This window comes from Urocitellus parryii, chromosome 4 (genome assembly GCF_045843805.1).
Source record: "Urocitellus parryii isolate mUroPar1 chromosome 4, mUroPar1.hap1, whole genome shotgun sequence".
Taxonomy (NCBI): domain Eukaryota; kingdom Metazoa; phylum Chordata; class Mammalia; order Rodentia; family Sciuridae; genus Urocitellus; species Urocitellus parryii.
In genome coordinates, this window is record NC_135534.1 from 68639589 (window position 1) to 68655479 (window position 15891).

At 38.0% G+C, this 15891-nt stretch overlaps 1 protein-coding gene and 1 pseudogene across 1 annotated transcript in view; both read right to left on the minus strand.

Annotated features, from left to right (window-relative positions):
- Gab2 (GRB2 associated binding protein 2) overlaps positions 1-15891 on the minus strand; it is a 181642-nt gene that overhangs the window by 141295 nt on the left and 24456 nt on the right. The window lies entirely within an intron of this gene.
- LOC113181685 (non-histone chromosomal protein HMG-14 pseudogene) lies at positions 1553-1883 on the minus strand (annotated as a pseudogene).

Consider the following 15891-nt stretch of genomic DNA (forward strand, 5'->3'; position numbering starts at 1 on the left):
CCTAACATAAAAACAACCTTCCTCTTTAGATTCATAAGAAAATTAAACAAAGTATGGCTGGGGCCTACATGTATTACTTGAATATTTGAAAAGAATATGACTTCTGCAACTGAAAAATACAGTGCCTATTTGAGTTGTTTCTAGTTTTTGATTACTGTGAATAAACATGCTATAAACATTAGTATACAAGCCTTTTTTCCCTTTTTACAAATTTGAAGTAGGACTGGGGTTGTGGCTCAGTGGTAGAGCGCTCACCCAGCATGCATGAGACACTGGGTTTGATCCTCAGTACCACATAAAATTAAAATAAAGATATTGTGTCAACCTAAAAGACAAATATTTTTTAAAAATTTGTGGTATACATATTTATGATAAAAGTACACAGTGTAATTTTAGGTGTTCAGATAGGGGGTTCTGATAACTGTAGACACCCATATTACACTACTAACAATAAGATGCCAAATATTTTTTAATACTTATTTTTTAGTTATAGGTGGTGCTGAGGATCGAACCCAATGCCTCACGCATGCTAGGCGAACGCTCTACCTCTGAGCCACAATCCCAGCCCCAAGATGCCAAATATTTCTAACACCCTGTAGAAAGTTCCCTTCTGCTCCTTTTTAAGAAAAAAAAAAAAAATCATACGATCAAGTGATTTGTCTCCATTAGTCTTCATAACTGAGATTTTATTGGCTATATTGAGACATTTCACTTTGTACACAATTCTTAACACATGTACCATAAATCTAAAAAGACTTATACTAGCCAGGAGCGGTGGTGCATGCCTATAATCCCAGTGGCTCTGGAGACTGAGACAGGAGGATCATTAGTTCAAAGACAGCCTCAGCAATGGCAAGGTACTAAGCAACTCAGTGAGACCCTGACTTTAAATAAAATACAAAATAGGGCTGGGGACAAAAAAGACTTATACTGATTCTTTTCAGTTATTCCAATGACTTTCCAGCTTTGAATTTGGAGGCAAATTATCCTTAAGAGAATATCGAATACCACTATCTTTGAATGCTGCTGTTATTTAGGTCTCATTAATTGATAACTTTGTCATACATACTACATACACAAATTTTCCATCTTTCACATCACATTAAAAAAATTATTAAGAAAACTAGATTCCTATGACCGAAGATGTTACAGAGTACACATAATTTGACAGCAGTAATCCAGGAGTGGTCTTCTTTAGGAAACCACTATTAAAAATTCTATAGGAAATTCTATTAAAAAACACAGGAATAGAAGTAATTTAAAATGTTCAAGACATTAAATGCAGGACTGTGACTCCAAACTGCCATTTAATATGCTTTGTATTGTAGGATATAAAACTAACTCCCCGCTTATGAAGTGTTAAGCTGATACCAGACATGGTCCAAGCCGTCCATAATTCAATATCCCACTATTTTATGGTTGTATCCCAAACTAAACAACTGGCAAATGATTTCACTTCTTAAAAAAAAGGCACTTACACTTAAAAAAAATGGGAGGAGGTGGGATTCCCTCTTTTTTAGAGACGTTTTTAGAACTACTAAAAAACTTGCTTTTACAAAATAGTTGATAAAAAAAGACATGGCATATTATTAACAGACTTGGCTTCTTTCTCTTCTGCTTCATCAGAGGCTGGACTCTCCTCATTTTCAAATTCTCCATTTTCTGCAGGTAAATCTTCTTTTGTTTCTTGGTTAGCCACTTCAGCCTGTTTTCCCTTTGTTATCCTTTTCTTTTTTGTTTGAATATTTTTGTCTGAGTATTTAGCCTTACCCACTACCTTCCTGGGCTTGGTGTCTGACTTGCCAGGAGTAGGTTTAGCTGACAACCTGGCCAACCTCCTCTTGGGCTCCTCTTTCACCGGAGCTGACCTTTCTTTTGGGCATCCTGGTGGGCATGGGAGCCTTCCAAAGCTGTGCTGCCTGGTTGCTGCGGCTCTCCATTGTTTTCTTAATTCAATGAATTGCACTGTTTCCAAATGTTAATCCTTGCATTCCTTATATAAATGCCTTGGTCATGACACTGGCAGAGTCAGACTTCAAAACACAGAATGCAAGGCTCTGCTGCCTCCCCCACCCCAATAAGAATAAATGGTATAAAAGTAGATGAGGGGAAATGGTGTGATGGATAGCCCTAAAAGAGTTGCATGGATAATATAACACAATTTCCCAAACCTGTAAGCCAGATCTTTAAAAGCTGTTGATAACTCAGTTCCAGCATTCCTTCTCACAGCCATTCTCTTATATCATTATAATTTATTTGAAATAACTCTGTATCCACAGAGGTACACACTATTGAAGTACTTTTTTGGGGTACTTATTATATTAGGGGTTGTTTGGTAACACAGTTTCTCAGCTTTAAAATATATATATGAGTTCTGGGGGTGTAGACAGCTTGCTTACGATATAGTATGTGTGAAGCCCTGGGTCCCATCCCCAGCAATGCATTTAAAAAATTTGTTTTCATATTTAAAAAGAATTTTTCACTGGACATAGTCTAAGATGATGTACCACTTTACTGTATCACAGCTTATATTCTCTATGCCTTCTTTCTTCACTTGAGAAATAAAGACAATAATATGCTTATCCTGTTAGGCTGTTCTGAGGATATGAAATAAAATTAATGTCTTGGTATCATGCCTTATACCTAGCAAGTATGTATGGAGCATGAAGAAAAATGCATTCCTACAATGATGAGACTGTGTTAGGCAGAAGTACGTAGGATGACAGCCACAGTTCCTGGTCTCAAGGGGCCTGTAGTATTTCTTATATTCTGAGTTGTCTGGTAACACATTCTCAGTTTTAAAAAAATGACAATTTTATTTTGCCTTTATATTTAAGAAAAAAAGAGAAATTTTCACTGGGTATAGAAACTAGGATAATAGTTTTTTTTCCCTTTTAGGACTGTAGAGATGTCACTACATCATCTTGTAGTCTCCATTATTTCAGATAAAAGCAGCTATCACCTTGGAAGAAACTGTGTGTGTGTGTGTGTGTGTGTGTGTGTGTGTGTGTGTGTGTGTTTCTTCTCTAACTACTTTGAAGATATTTTCTGTATCTTTGTTTTTAGCACCTTGATGATAATGAGCTTGGGTATGTTTTTGTGTTGATCCTATTTGAAATTAACTGAAATTCCAGGATCTATGGGTTGCTATTTATGATAAAATTTGGAATAATTTAGTTAATATTTCTTCAAGTATTTTTCTCCCTTTCCCCTACCCCTTCTGGAACTCCACTACAAGTTAGATTTCCTGACACTAGTCCATAAATCACTGAGCTTTGGTATTTTTTTTCTCCCAATCTTTTTCTCTGTTCTTTGGTTTGAATGATTTATCTTGGTCTATCATATTCCCTCATTCTGTCTTCTATTCTTCTCACCAATTAGTTTACTGAATACTATAACTTTTAATTCCAAAGTTTCTATATTGTTTTACAGCCCTCAATTTCCAAATCTCTTCAGAAATTTCCCATCTGTTCACCTATTACATCCATTTTTTTTTTTTTTTTACTGTAGACCCTAACGTGTTTATCATAGGTTTTAAAAGTCTTTGCTAATTTCAACATGTGGGTTGTTAGAGGGTCTCTAAAAACTGATTTTTCTCTTGCATATAAAAAGACATACTGGAAAAGTTTCATTTAAAAAAATGTTTTTGTGGTACTGAGGCTTGAACCCAGGGGCTCTACTACTGCATTACATTCTAGTCCTTATTTATCTATTTCTTTCTTTCTTTCTTTTGAGGCTAGCTTATGCAATTTAGCAAGGATCTTGTTGAACTGCAGGGGCTATCCTCAAGTTGTGATCCTCCTGCCTCCACCGTGAAAGTCACTGGGATTGTAGATGTGTGACGCTGGTCCCAGCTGGAAGTGCTTCTTCAAACGTTGAGCATGATACATCTAGGAGATTCTGGTCCTGTTATCTTTCTCTACAGAGTGATTTCTGTTTTAGCAGGCATTTTCTGAAGGATAACATTGAATTTATGGAGGATTAATCTACAGTTTTCTTGAAACAGATCTATTTTGGTATGGTGCCCAGTCCTATGGTCATTCCCTAAGTGTGGGGACACAATTTTTATTCTAGGTTGTACTCCTCTAGATTTCAATGGAAAGTTCAAGGTGTTGACCAAGCTGTTCTAATTTGGCAGGTCTCAAACTGCAACATGTCTCCTGGTGGTGGGAAGCAGCTGAAAGTTCAGCAGTTTCTCCTTCCTTGTTTCCTCCTTGGGTCCTGAAAGTTTTACTCATCAGAGTACAAGGGTCAACTAAATCTTTTTGTTCTTGCAGTGCTAGGGACTGAGCCTTGAACCCAGGGCCTTGTGCCTACCATACAAGTAGCTGTACCATTATCAGTTGTGTTTAGTCACAGATTTTTTGTTGTTCCCGACTTCCAGGATTTTTCTGTTCAATTTCTAGTTGCACTGTAGATCTCAAACTCTTTAGGCCAAATGTACAACTTTCTGCTTGGCTTCTATTTATTACTGTTCCTTGTGTACACTGGAAGATACCTTCAGAAGGCAAGATATAATACATATCTTTCCTGTATTTTAAAAATCAAAATTTCTCTAGTTTTTACCTACTCTTTCTGGTTGTTCTTTGGTGATTTCAGACACTTATTTTACATATTTTAAGTTTATAATTTTTTTCCTGTACAAGATTTGATCTAATATAAGCTATTCTACTGTTACTGGAATTGAAAACTTCTCATACCTCAAAATTTGGGAGGAAAAACTCCAAAATCATGTAAGATAAATCACCTTTAGTTGAGACATGGATAAAAACAAAATAGTACAAGGAAAAGTGTTTGGGGTATTCATGCCTCTTCTCCCCCCCCCCTCTCCTTGATATAAAGTGTATGCGGCCCGGCTGGCTTCAGACATATAATTCAACCCATATTTTATTTAATCATTTTAACATTTAATTTTTTCCTAATGTTATTTCCCTCAGTCAATATGACATTTCTCAAAATGGCCCAAGTTTTCTGTTCCCCTGTAATCTATGACTTCACCTCCTATCACAATCCCCATAGTGGGGCTATCCAAGTGCTTTGTGACTCAGAGCTTTTATCCTAGCAGTTCTTCGTGACATTCTTGTTCCAGAAGCCACATGGTTCTTCTCCTCCTCTTTTCAGTTTCCACTTAAATGTCAAATTTTTAGAGGCCTTCCTTACCTTGCTTAAAACTGTACCTTACACACATACACTTTCTACTCCTGCATTTCTTTCTCCATTGCATCTTATATTTTCTTATAATCAGTCTTTCCCACAAAGGACTATAAACTCCATGAAGACAGGGACTTTTGTTTTCATTCTGTGGTGTATTCCTAGCATCTACTATAGCTAACTCTGACTTGGTGGGTGATCAGTAAAAAAAAAAAAAAAATTTTTTTTGGTAGTACTGAGATAGAACCCAGGGATGCCCTACCACTGAACTGCATCCCTAGCTGTTTTTGTATTTTTTTAATATTTATTTTTTAGTTATAGATGGATGCAATATCTTTATTTTATTTTTTATGGTGCTGAGGATCGAACCCAGTCCCTCACGCATGGTAGGTAAGCACTCTACCTCTGAGCCACAACCCAAGCCTTCTTTTTTTTTTTTTTTTTTTTTTTTAGTCAGGGTCTTGCTAAGTTACTGAGGCTGCCTTGAACTTATGATCCTCCTGCCTCAGGCTCCCAAACTGCTGGAATTATAGGTGTGCACAACATTTATTATTTAAATAACTCCTGCTAACTGATTTTAATTTGGCTTTCCCTTCCTTCACCTCACCCACTAGAATGGAAACACCAGTATCAGTTTCTTTGTCTTAGTGTCATTCCCACTGACTAATACATAACTTCATATATAGTAGGTGCTTACTAGATACTGTAATGAAGAAGCACTAGCTTTTATTATTCATTTATAACATATAGGATTTTCCAAAGGCCAGAATCTTCTTTTCCTCTATTGCCTCATTGGTGTAATCTATTGAGGCTATACACTAAGTAGGGGCATAAACATTGACTGAATTAGCTAAATACGATTAGATACAAGACAGTACTTAAATACTAAGTAATGATCAGGTAAATCTTATGATCTTTCCACTTTTGCTAGTGGCATTTATTATAGATGTCTTACTATGCTATACTGCATTCTTGGTTCACTCTTTTAACTTCTGTGGTCATTTATCCTTCCAACCAACATGCATATCTAATGTAGTGAAAGAAATTGGTGAACATGTGGGTTTCCAAGGCACTGACAGTATAAAATAGTAATGACAGCTAAATTGGGAAGAGAGGGTGGAAAACAAATTGGAATCAAAAGATTAGACAACAATAAAGACCAATGTAGAGGAAATAACAGAATTAAAGCAGAACTTGCTCTATTTTTCACCTTTTTTATTGGTGCATTATAGTTGTACATAAATGATGAGATTTGTTGTTACATATCTGTAGATGCACACAATATAACAATATAATTTGGTCAATATCACTCCCCAATTGTTCTCCCCTTTTCAGTTTCCACTCAAATGCCAGTTTTTCCCTCCCTCCCTCCCTCCCTCCCTATCTCTTGGCCCTGTTTCTTTACTGACTTCCCTTTGATCTCTTTGAGATCTGACCCCACCTTTCTTTTACTTTTTCCTCTCTAGCATACCTTCCTTACCTTCTGAGTTTGACTTACTTCGCTGAATATAATGATCTCTAGATTCATCCTTTTTCCTGCAAATGACAATTACATTTTTCTTTATGGTTGAATAAAACTCCATTGTGTATATATACTGCATTTTCTTTATCCATTCGTCCATTGATGGACACCTAGGCTGGTTCCATAGTTTGGCTATTGTGAACTGTGCTGCTATAAACATGGATATGCATACGTCACTACAGCATGATGATTTAAATTCTTTAGGACAAATACTGAGGGTGTGTGATAGCTGAGTCCTATGGTGGTTCCATGCCTAATCTTTGGAGGAACCTCCTTCTGATTTCCACAGTGCTGTACCAAGGTACAATCCCACCAACAGTATAATAGTGTTCTAAAGCAGAACTTTCTAAAGATCTTGAATTCTAAATAGCAGAGAGGTGGTGTTTTACTTTAGATTCCAAATAAGGAAGCTGGCCCAGTGGCTCACACCTACAATCCCAGTGACAGGTGGCTGAAGCAGGAGGATTGCAAGCTGAAAACCAGCCTCAGCAACTTAGTGAGGCCCTAAAAACTCAGCAAGATCCTGTCTCAAAAAAATTAAAAGGGGGCTGGGGTTGTGGCTCAGTGGTAGAGTGCTTGCCTAGCATGCATGAGGCACTAGGTTCGATCCTCAGCACCACACAGAAGTAAAATAAAGATACTGTGTCCACCTAAAACTAAAAAATAAATATTAAAAAAATCAAAAGGGTGGGGATGTGGATCTATGGTTAAACACTCCTGGGTTCAATCCCCAGTACTGCCCTCCCCCCCGCAAATGAGATTGCAAATAAAGAATTGGGTTAAAAAAAGAGATAAAGCAAATCATTAAAATAATAGAAGAAGAATATGTGAATTCTAAACCATGGGAGGAAGAGGAAAAAAAAAATCACAGATAAATCTAATTGAAGGGGAGAAAGCAGGATAAATAGCATGAAACAAGATGGTAGGAATATACCTAAATTTGTAAATAATCACATCAGTTTGGGGGAGAATGCTAAATAAAGTGGTTGAGGAGGCTCTCCACAAGATTCTGACATTTTATTACAACAGCAATCACTTTTGGGGGGGCAGTACTGGGGACTGAACTCAGGGGCACTCAACCACTGAGCCACATCCCCAGCCCTATTTTGTATCTCATTTAGAGACAGGGTCTCACTGTGTTGTTTAGTGCCTTATCATTGCTGAGGCTATATTTGAACTCATGATCCTGCCTCAGTTGCCCAAGCCATGGGATTACAGGTGTATGCCATAACACCCAGCAAATAGCAATAACTTTTACAGAGGGTCACTACATCATGCTAAGCAGCATTCTAGATGCTTTATATGTATGAATTACTTAATTCTCACAGCAGTCTAATGAAAGAGACATTGTTACCCTATATAAAAAAAAAATCAGAATACAAAGTAACATGAGCTGGCACTGGGGCACACCTGTAGTCCCAGCAGCTCAGGAGGCTGAGGCAGGAGGATTGCAAGTTGAAAGCCAGGCTCAGCAACTTAGCAAGGGCTAAAGCAATTTAGTGAGACCCTGTTTGAAAATAAAATTGGTCAGGGATGTAGCTCAGTGGTAAAATGCCTCTAGGTTCAATCCCCAGGATCAAAAATAAAAAAATAAAGAAGTAACAAGTTCAAGGCTACAGAGCCAATAAGTGGTAGAGCTAATTCAGAGTCCATGCTCATAGCTACCTATGTTGTTTGAAGGAACTAGCTGATATCAGAAGGATGAGAGGAAGCCAGATATGTGGAAGTTGTGGGGGAGGTGATATATTCTAGACAGAAAGAAAAGCAAGCACAAAGGCCTTAAGTGGGAAGAACTTGGGTCTTTTGAAGAACAGAAGAGCCAGTGTGGCTCAACGGTAGTTGACCATCAGAGAGTGGTATGAGAATGAATTTGGGAGGCACTACAGGCCTCACCAAGTAGTTTATCGGATTATTTATGGTGTATCAGGGACTGAACTAAATGCCTTATACTGACCCTACATTATATAATTTCTTAATACAAGAGTCCTTTAATATGTATTATTTCCCTCCCCACTTTGTAGTTGTGGAAAGTGAGGCTTAAAGAGACTAATTAATTTGCTTATGATACATACCAATTAAGTAGAAGAGCCAGGGTTCAAACCAGGTGGGCATGACTCTAAATCTCAGGCCATAGCCACACATGGCATTGAGACAAGCTAAAAATAATCATTACCCAAGAACAGCCTCCACTTTCCTAGAGGCACATGGCTATAAAAAGAAGATGCACCTAAGTGAGTGATTCTGCTGAGGAATGCAGCTTGGAGAGAAATGTTCCATGCTGTGGGATCTTAAGTCAGGACTACCTTGTCTTTGTGCTTGGCTTTGTCCCAGCAAATCAGTTTCTTGTTTACTTCTTGTCTGTGTTGTGTTTAGTCCTTTGGCTCTGAAAATGAATGTACATTTTAGACTTGGGTCAATATGTTTGTTATCATTTGTTTTTGCTGAGGAAGACTCTTTTCAGGTCCTCAACTGAGCCCTGGTATCCTGTGTTGGCCTGTACCTTCTTTCTCTGAACTGGGAAAAAGTACAGTCTCGAAATAATGGATTCTGGTAAAAAGGGACAAGGAAGAGAGTAAAGTAACAATGGAGGAAGACGCAATCCCCAATAAAGAATTATACCTCATGTCTAGGGATGCAGAGAAAAGGAAATATGGCTACAGAAACAGCTTATTCTGAAAAAGCCTCTTGCAAGAGCTAAGCCTATGCCTGGGACTAAGGAATAGGAAAGAAGAGGCTCTTCTCTGAATCATGCTTTTCAGGGACTTTGTCTTGACTTCTTCCATCTTTTCCTAGCTCTGCTAGGAAATACTGATAGAGTCAACCAGGTATCCCCTGGTGATATAGAAGCCCTTAGACATGTATGACAAGGAGCATACTATGGTAGCCTCCTCAGTGAGATACCCCATTCTTCAGGTCAGAGGTCCATCTAACTATGGATATGGAATGCCAGTTTTCCTGCTATATTTTGCTTATGATAACTTCCCTGCTATATTTTTAGTTTTAGTAATAAACATTCACACCAGGTGAATAAAGCCTGCACATTAACCTCATTTCAGAAAGCTAACAATCCTAGGAAAACATAAAGCATGCCCAATCTTTGATAGATAGTACTGGGGCCATAATTATTCTGACATCCTACAACATCTAGAAATACCTTAAATAAAAACACACATCCAGCAATCAGAGAGATAACTCTCCCAGGATTGAAAGGGAAGAGGCAATAGTGACCGGAGACCACTATTCACATTCCTGTATCCATGCTTCCGGTAAAACCAGTAGAGCAGATGATGCAGAACAATGGAAAGAGCTGAAGTCCCAAGGGACTTTGTTGCTGAGCAGCTATGACACTATGAAAAAATTGGGCTCTTTGAGCCTCAAGTTTATATTAAATAGTCCTCTTCAGAAGCTGATTCTGTATAGGGGAGGGAAGATTAATAGGTGCCAAGCACTATTCTAAGTATTTTGTAGTTATTCTTCTCAACTACTCTATAAAGCTAGTATTATTATCTCAATTTTACAGATTCAGAGATGTGAAGAAACTTACCCAAAGTCACAAAGCTTTTAAGTGGAGAAGCTAGGACTAGAAGCTAATCGGTCTAGTTCCAGGAACCATACTCCTTACTTTTAAATTCTGGTCCTGATAATTTTACCCCGTGTGACCTTCTGCAGGCCATTATATTTAATTTAAGCCAGGCATCAAGCCAGGCATGTTGGTCCACATCTGTAATCCCAGTAACTCAGGGATTCCAGGCCATCTTGGGCAGTTTAGCGGACCCTGTCTCAAAAAATACAAAGGACTGGGGATGTAACTCAGTGTTAGAGTGCCCCTGGGTTCAATCCCCAGTACCTCAAATAAATAAATAAACAAAAATTTTAGCATCAAAATGAGGAAGTTTTGGCTGGGCATGGTGGCACCTGCTTGTAATCCCAGTGCCTCAGGGGGCTGATGTAGGAGGATTGAGGATTGGGAGTTTAAAGCCAGCCTCAGCAAAAAAGGAGGCACTAAGCAACTCAGTGAGACCCTGTCTCTAAATAAAATACAAAATAGGGCTGGGGATGTGGCTCAGTGGTGGAGTGCCCCTGAGTTCAATCCCCAGTAACCCTCACCCTGCCCAAAATAAAAATTAAAAAAAAAAAAAAGAGAGAAAGTTTCTTGCTATTGACAGCAACTTCTGTTAAACTGCAGTCAGGACACACCCATCATTGCCTGCATGAGGACTCACCTGACTATCATCTGGTGGTGTGACTAAATAACACCATCTGGTGTTAATAATCATCTGGTGGTGTGACTGAACAAATAATTCAAAGGCCATTTTGGGAAGAAATATGAACATTTTTGTTAAAATCTTCTAGTCAGGGGGCTGGGGTTGTGGCTTAGCAGTAGAGTGCTTGCCTCGCTTATGCGGGGCCCTGGGTTCAATCCTCAGCACCACATATAAATCAATAAAATAAATGTATTGGGTCCAACTACAACTAAAAAATAAATATTAAAAAAACCTTCTAGTCAGCCAGGTGTAATGGCACATACCTGTAATCCCAGCAGCTCCAGAGGCTGAGGCAGGAGGATTGCAAGCTCAAAGCTAGCCTTAGAAATTTAGCAGCCCTAAGCAAATTAGTGAGACCCTGTCTCAAAATAAAATAAATAAGAGCTATGGTCATGGCTCAATGGTAGCGTGCTTGCCTAGCATGTGTAAAGCACTGGGTTTGGTCCTCAGCACCACAAATAAATAAATAAATAAATGTATTGTGTCCAAAAGAATAAATAAACAAAAGAAATAAAAAGGACTGGTTCAGTGGTTGACCACTCCTGGGTTCAATCACCAGTACAAAAAAAAAAAAAAAAAAAAAATCTTAAAGAGTACCAGTATTGGAATTCACGGAATGTTTCATTGACTTGGAAGAAAAATTTGAAGACAACGATGAGACATTTTTAAGAAATGCTGCACTATCAATGCTCCTGAAGGTAATAGGATGGTTGTTACATAAATAAATATGATGAATCAAAATGATTCAAAGTTGGAATTGAATATGAAGGGGTTTTAGGAATCCTTTACCAGTAAATTTTACTTACATTTTCCCTTTTATGCATGCAGAAAAGTAACAGACCAGAAATTCATGGCTAAGTAAGTCTAAAAATCCTCTTTCAATAAGATGATGTGGATTTTTTTTTCTTGCTTATGGCACATAAAATAATGGTGTATGTTTAAGTATATATATTTTTGGATTTAATGAACATTGAATGAGCACATTTCTAATGCCTCATTTGAAATTGGGGTAGTGATTCCTAAGGGCTACAGAATAAAATGCAAATGCAACAGCATTCAAAGACCCTCTACAACCTGATTTAAACCTACCTTTTCCATTCTTATCTTCTACATACCAGATTGTACTGTGATTCCTTGAAGATTACCTGCCCCTGTTCATTTGTGTGCCTCAAACTATTCTTTCTCCTGAACACAGCCCATCCTTGTCTGTCAGCAGCTTCATCTACTAGAAGGTGGTCCTGAATGATTTCTTTAATCTTTCAGTTTTTCAGTTTTCTTATTTCTGAAATGAGAATCTAACTTCAGGTTTAATTTGAGGACTTAATGAGCTAATATATGTTAAGTGTTTAACATGGAATGGTTAGGCAGTATTATCTGGGTCTTGAGGATGAGTCAATCTCAAAAACATGGTGAACTGGCCAAGGGCACAAAACTCATTTAACAGTAAAGACAGAATAAGAGCCTCAACTTCCTCACCCCCAGTACCAGGCTGTCTTTAGGTTTATGAAAGGTTCCACCTCTAGTCCCTAACTAATACTGATAGATTGGTGAGAAAGGCTCTTTTTAAAATTTTCTTAGAAACCTGTCTCTCCTGCCTCCTTCCCCTAAATCGTATGTCCTAAACATACTATAGGGACACAGCCACATCAATGTTAACTGCAGCACAATTCACAATAGCTAAACTGTGGAACCAACCTAGATGCCTGTCAGTAGATGAATGGATAAAGAAAATGTGGCATATATACACAATGGAATATTACTCAGCAATAAAAGAGAGTAAAATCATGACATTTTCAGGTAAATGGATGAGTTGGAGAATATGATGCTAAGTGAAGTTATCCAATCCCCCAAAAAACAAATGCCAAATGTTTTCTCTGATATAAGGAGGCTGATTCATACTGGGGTTGGGAGAAGGAGCATGGGAAGATTAGATGAATTCTAGATAGGTAGAGGGATAGGAAGGGAAGGGAGGGGGCAAGGGGTATAAAAAAAGACGGTGGAATGAGATGGACATCATTACCCAAAGTACATGTATAAAGACACAAATAGTGTGAATATACTTTGTATACAATCAGAGATAAGAAAAAATGTGCTCTATATGTGTAATATGAATTATAATGCATTCTGCTATCATATATAACAAATTAGAATTAAAAAATTTAAAAAAAAGGTAAGAGAGACCATGTATTAAACAAATGGGTTTATCATTCCAGAACCTTCAAGGCAGTTATATACATATAAGGCCTCCAAGAAAAAGAAATATAGAATGTTTCCCAAAGTATTTAATTATAAAACTAGAGGTTGCAATACAGATGTGCCACGTCAAGCCATAACTCCACCTTTCCTGATCTCTAAATAATAAAAGTTATAAACTCCTTAACATAACATATAAGAGTGTTTGTAACCCATACACCTTGCAAATCCTACCACTCCACCCATGTGTCAGCTCCATCCTGACCATTCACCGTGTCAGGGGCCAGTTTCACAGGTATATCTTTCTTTCTTTCTTTCTTTTTTTTAAGAGAGAGAGAGAGAGAGAGAGAGAGAATTTTTTATTTTTTTTATTTTTTTTTTTTTTTTAGTTTTCGGCAGACACATCTTTGTTTGTATGTGATGCCGAGGATCGAACCTGGCGCCACACGCATGCCAGGCGAGCACGCTACCGCTTGAGCCACGTCCCCAGCCCACAAGTATATCTTTCTGACAGAAATACCTTTCTTCTTTCCCTGGAGTCCAACTTTCTGGCCCTTCCAGACTTAGTTCATGTGACACCTTGCTGAAGCCTTCTTCAGTTGGGCATCCCCAGTCAGTTGTCTGTATTCTCCCCTGTGATCTCTACATCTGCACTGCAGCACTTTTCTCTGTGGCTCTCCATTACATACTGATTGATGGATTCCCTTCTAGCCCAGGGTCCTGAAAGCTAAGGACCATATTATCACTTACATCCCCAGTGAGAGGGAGGCATCCTATATGCATGCAGTAATAGTCTATCTTTACCACACCCGGTTCTGCTGGGGACACAGAATTTCCAAACATAGCTTTCCTGGTTCCTCATAAGGTAAGATTCAAGTTATGCTTTTTTTCTAGCATAATTAACAAGGGATACTTACATCTTTATACCTAATGGACCTTCTAGGAACAGTAATTATATAAGTCTGCATGTATTGCAGAATCCCCTACACCAAGTTAAGTCACCATCAATGGGAAACAATTTGTTCTTTCCTTTCCAAAGTCAATTGTAATCACAAGCTCCTTTAGATTTGTCAATGACAAAGCCTATTTTCCTAACTATTCAAAGAAAAAATATTGTTCCTCCAATTCTAATAAAGTCCCTGTAGGTTTGGGAGCAGAATACATGTATTTTGTTTGTGTCTACTACTAATAATAAGGAACTCCAACTGATTAATAATATGAGATCAAAACTAGTGGGTAGGGCTGGGGTTGTAACTCAGTGGTAGAGTGCTTGCCTAGCACATACGAGGCCCTGGGTTGAATCTTCAGCACCACATAAAAATAAATAAGCAAAATGAAGGTATTGTGCCCAACTATAACTAAAAAAAAATTTTTTTTTAACTAGTGGGTTAAAAAAAATAAAGCCAGTGGTTATCTGCTGGGCATGATGGCACAATCCTTAACTTCAGCAACTCAGGGGGCTAAGACATGAAGATTGTTAATTAGAGGGCAGCCACAGTAATTTAGCAAGACTCTCAGTAACTTTGTAAGACACTACCTTAAAATAAAAAATTAAGAGCTGGGGATGTGGCTCAGTGCCAAAGCATCCCTTGTGTTCAATCCCCCAGTACACTTTCTCTCCAAATCAAACCTAAGTGGTTATGAGCCATGACCTTCTCCGAGTCAATGTTTCTGGCCTCAGATTCTCTGGACTAATATTTCTCAGTAAATACACTTATTATAACTTTGATCTAACTTTAAAAATAGTCTTCTAGAAAAGATAGTAAAGTCATGCCTGGCAAATAGCAAATACTACCATTTCCACAGGGAGTAGACATACATAATTAATTCAAATACTCAGGCACAAGAAATAAATGAGTGTTAAAACAGAAACAAAAACTCTTCTTTCTCTCACACCAATACACTCTGAGGTGCCAACTACTCCTTATTTGATGTGGTTCCACATGACTTCTTAGGCTGGCATCTTCTCTAGATGTACTAACATTGGTCAAGGTTTTAAAATACATATTTTCTGAAATATGCATTCTTAAGCCTACAGTACAATACTTTCTCTTTTCACTGCAAGCAAACTAAATTGATGCTACAAACTCAAGTTCTCATTAGATTACCCAATCTTTCCCACTGAGTCAGAATTAGGTTCACTTTAACAGTGCTCCCTCAGTAGGTTGAAAGAACAAAGTTATCAATGTGCCTAGTAGTAGATGTGTTGAATAGCTTGTTACATAATCAAATGCCCCCCAAATCCAGTCAATCATATGTCACTTAATGAGGGTGGCTTGTTTTGAAAAATTCACTGCTAGGTGATTTCATCCTTGAGTGAACATCACTTATACATACATAAACCTAGATGGTATAGCCTACCTCACGCTTCAGCCATCTGGTTTAGCCCAGTACCCCAGGCTACAAATTTGTATAGCATACTACTGTGCTGAATTCAGTAGGCAACTAAAGCACAATATCAATTATTTGTGTACCTAAACACAGAAAAGTTGAAAAGACTATGTCATAGGAATTATGTGGCACCATTATAACCTTAAGGGACCCTCCCACATGTGTTTCATTACTGACCAAGACATTACACAGCACATGACTGGAGCTGAAATCTGCCATCACTCTAATTTCCTGCCACTGTCAATGTTAGCAAAGAAAAATCCACAAAGAAGACGGGGATTAAAATGGAGTAAGGAACTTTATTCACATTTTGCCAAATACTTCCAGACAGAAAGTGAGGCTCAGAAAAATAAACTTGTCTTAAGTCAT